This window comes from Macadamia integrifolia, unplaced genomic scaffold (genome assembly GCF_013358625.1).
Source record: "Macadamia integrifolia cultivar HAES 741 unplaced genomic scaffold, SCU_Mint_v3 scaffold660, whole genome shotgun sequence".
Taxonomy (NCBI): Eukaryota; Viridiplantae; Streptophyta; class Magnoliopsida; order Proteales; family Proteaceae; genus Macadamia; species Macadamia integrifolia.
Window position 1 is genome coordinate 82,639 of NW_024870507.1, and position 3,758 is coordinate 86,396.

Genomic DNA, 3,758 nt, shown 5'->3' on the forward strand with positions numbered 1-3,758 from the left:
AAGGCATTGTTTGGCATTCATTTAATTATATCTAGTCTAGTCATGCCATCATGAATATGCTATGTAGATTAGTCATTCCACACATTGATGTGCATATGTGCTATGTTTACTTTCCAAATGCCAATTGAATGAGATGTTATATGTTGAATGTGAACATCATTGTGCATAATGCATTGATAGACTAGATGTCATAGTCGGCTTGGAAACGAATGCATTGATGGCCCGTGGAATGGGACACGGTGGCACTATGTAATCGTACTATTGTCATATAGGAGCATGCGGTATTAGGATTTTCACCATCCCGTGCTACGACCCTTCCCAACAGGGGTTAAGGTGTTGGGTTACCATTTGGGGGGAAGCAGGGGTCACGGTTGTCGGACACTGTGGCGGTTAGGCATTACGCCCGGCGAGAGCTGTGCTGCGGGACAGCAGTTCTGAGGCCGAGCTGAGCTCCACCTTGGAGGCCGTGCTGAGCTCCACTTCTGAGGCCGAGCTGAGCTCTTCTATGTGATGCCGAGCTGGGCACAACCCCTGATGCCGAGCTGAGCTCCAGCCTTGAACCGAGCCGAGCTGTGTACTCTGATGGTTTTTGATGATTTCCTGTATATACTTGGTATTTGAATCATATTCTTTTTGTGTATATATCATGCCTTCGGGCCCAAATGTATATAATTAATGTACCACAATTCGGGTATCAAGTATATGGGATTTATTCACAAGTAAAACTTAGTCTTCCGCTGATCTGATGAACTTATGTTAGTGTGTGTATGCTGTGGTGGAATACAGTATCTGATGATCCTGGCAGGTTTGGGTTAACCGGTGTTAACTCGGTCACCGCTCCGGTTCAGTGTGAACGGGGTGTGACAGGTATTCATGGAGAAGTGGGCACCTGTCCATAGGAACCATTACGCCACTAAAGAAATAGCAACAACTTTCTCAAAAGGAGAAGAAGGCCCTTTGCCACACCTCCTCATCCATCAAGCCACTGAACCACTCTAGAACTGGACAAGCATTGGAGAAAACTTCAAGTTTGCTCATGCTATTGAGTCAACTAGCCTAATTACCCCTGGCAAAAGCATTAAGCCAGTTGTCGAGTCTGTAGTTGAATCTATTGTTTGTGATTCTATGTCCATCTCCTCTTTTGAGAAGAGTCCATAGTCCTTGTATGTCAAGTCTGTTACTCCTTTCATGAATGAAATTTCTAATTTCGAGTATGACTGGCCTCATTTTTCCAATGATGATCTTAATAAATATCAAGAATTAATAAAACAATGCAAACCAAAGAAAGCCCAATCCATCTATGAGGATACTTGGGTTGTTAATCTAGGAACTGACCATTGCCTTCGAATGGTAAAAATTGACACTACCCTTGATGACGAAGAAGCAAAAAGAATGAATAATCTTCTGAAGGAATTCGCCAATGTCATCGCTTGGTCTTACGAGGATATGCTTGGTATCGACCCTAATATTGTGCAGCATCAATTGTCGACTTACACTGGGGCAAAGCCAGTAAAACAAAAACTCTGAAGAATGCGGCCAGAATGGAGTGAGAAGATCAAAGAAGATGTTGTGAAACAATGGAATGCGGGGTTCCTATCAGTGGTAAAGTATCCCTAATGGTTGGCCAATATTGTACCAATACCGAAGACAGATAGAGTGGTACGAATGTGCATAGACATCTGAGATCTTAACAAAGTAAGTCTTAAGGATGATTTTCCATTACCTCACATTGACATATTGGTGGATAATATGGCGGGACATGCTTTGTTATCATTCATGGATGGATTCTTGGGATATAATCAAATAAGCATGCATCCAGAGGATCATGAGAAAACAACCTTCACCACTCCGTGGGGAACCTATTGTTACAAGGTGATGCCTTTTGGACTGAAGAATGTCGGGGCAACTTATCAAATAGCAGCCACGACCATATTGCCTAACATGATGAACAAAGATGTGGAAGTCTATGTGGATGGCATGATAGTAAAGTCAAAAGATCGACAGGGACATATTCCCACACTAAGGCGATTCTTTGAAAGAATCAAGAAGTATCAGCTGAAGTTGAACCCCTAGAAGTGTGTATTCAGGGCAACAGTGGGAAAGTTGTTAGGCTTCTTTGTGAGTGAAAGAGGCATTAAAGTCGACACTATCAAGATCAAGGCAATTAATGAAATGCCCACACCTCGGACTGAGAAGCAAATACGAGAATTTCTGGGTTACATTCAAGATATTAGCAGATTCATAGCTCAGTTGACTACAATCTGTGAACCAATTTTCAAGCTGCTAAAGAAGGATCTGCCCACAGAATGGAATGACCAATGCCAACAAGCCTTTGACAAGATCAAGAGTACCTTATGAACCCACTAGTATTGACACCACCAGTGGAAGGAGAACCACTTCTGTTGTATCTGTCCGTGGGAGAATATTCTATGGGCTCTTTGCTAGCAGAAAAGGAAATGGAAAAGGGGGCAGAGCATGCCATATATTACCTCAGTAAGAATTTTTTGGAATACGAGACTTGGTACACATCTTTGGAAAGAGCTTGGGGTGCATTGATTTGGGCAACTAAAAGGTTACGACACTACATGGTTTCCTATCTGGTGCATTTGATCTCAAAGATGGATCCCATCAAATATATCTTCAAGAAACTGGCCTTTACAGGAAGGATGGCCCGTTGGTTACCTTTGCTATCAGGGTTTGACATCACCTATGTTACTCCAAAATCTATCAAGGGCCAAGTCATAGCTGATCATTTGGCTGCTCACCCATAGAAGATGGAAGGTCCTTGGATGATGCCTTTCCCGATGAAGGAATTACAACAGTAGAAGAAGAAGATACAGTTAATGAATGACAATTATTCTTTGATGGAGTAGCCAATCAGAAGGGATGTGGCATGGGAATATTGCTTGTCACTCTTGACAGCCTTTATTTGCTGTTTGAGATTTTAAAATGTAACCGCAGGCGTACGGATCAGTGTAGCTAAGGGTCGAACACAGGGAGAGCAGCCACTTTATTTTTTTTTGCTTCTTTTAATAATGCGAAAGTGAATCGATTAATGGTTGTGATCTAATTTTAATTACCGTCCTAAACATCTGTATCTAAATTAATGTCCTAATCATTCGTCATCTAAGAATTTAAACACGCAAGCCACGTAATTAAAATTAAATAAATAAATAGATGAAAGTAAACAACCCACACAATTAAAAAAAATAATAATAAAGGAAAAAAATGCTAAAATAAAAATAAAGTAAAAGAAAGGGGATAAAGCTAGAGAGAGACTCACAAGTAGGTTTCTCTACTTAGCCCGAGGGATGCATCATAATATGAGCTTCCCTACTTGACCAGAGAGTCACTCTTACAAGGGTTACTCTATTTGGCTTTAGGGAAAGAGAGACAATTAAAATAAAAGCAATAAATTGATGGTTCTATGGCTAGGAGGGGCAAAGCCAACACATACACTAGCCATGAATCTTAAGGGAAAGTGATAGCAATAATGTAATGACTGAAATTAAAATCCTAAATTAAGAAAGAAAGGGTAGTCCGAAGAGGGAATGAGAGGAGGGAGAGAAGACTACTGAAGGAGTCTACTTACTTGAACTTCAACCCTTGAACTGAAAACTTAATCGATTTGAGAGACTAGCAGTACTAAAAACTAGATCTGGAATAAACCAAATCTAAAATTTCTAGCACTAGAAAAAATAAATCTGAAGAAAAAAATTGAACTTGAAAGATATGCTTCATATCTTGTTCTTGTCACC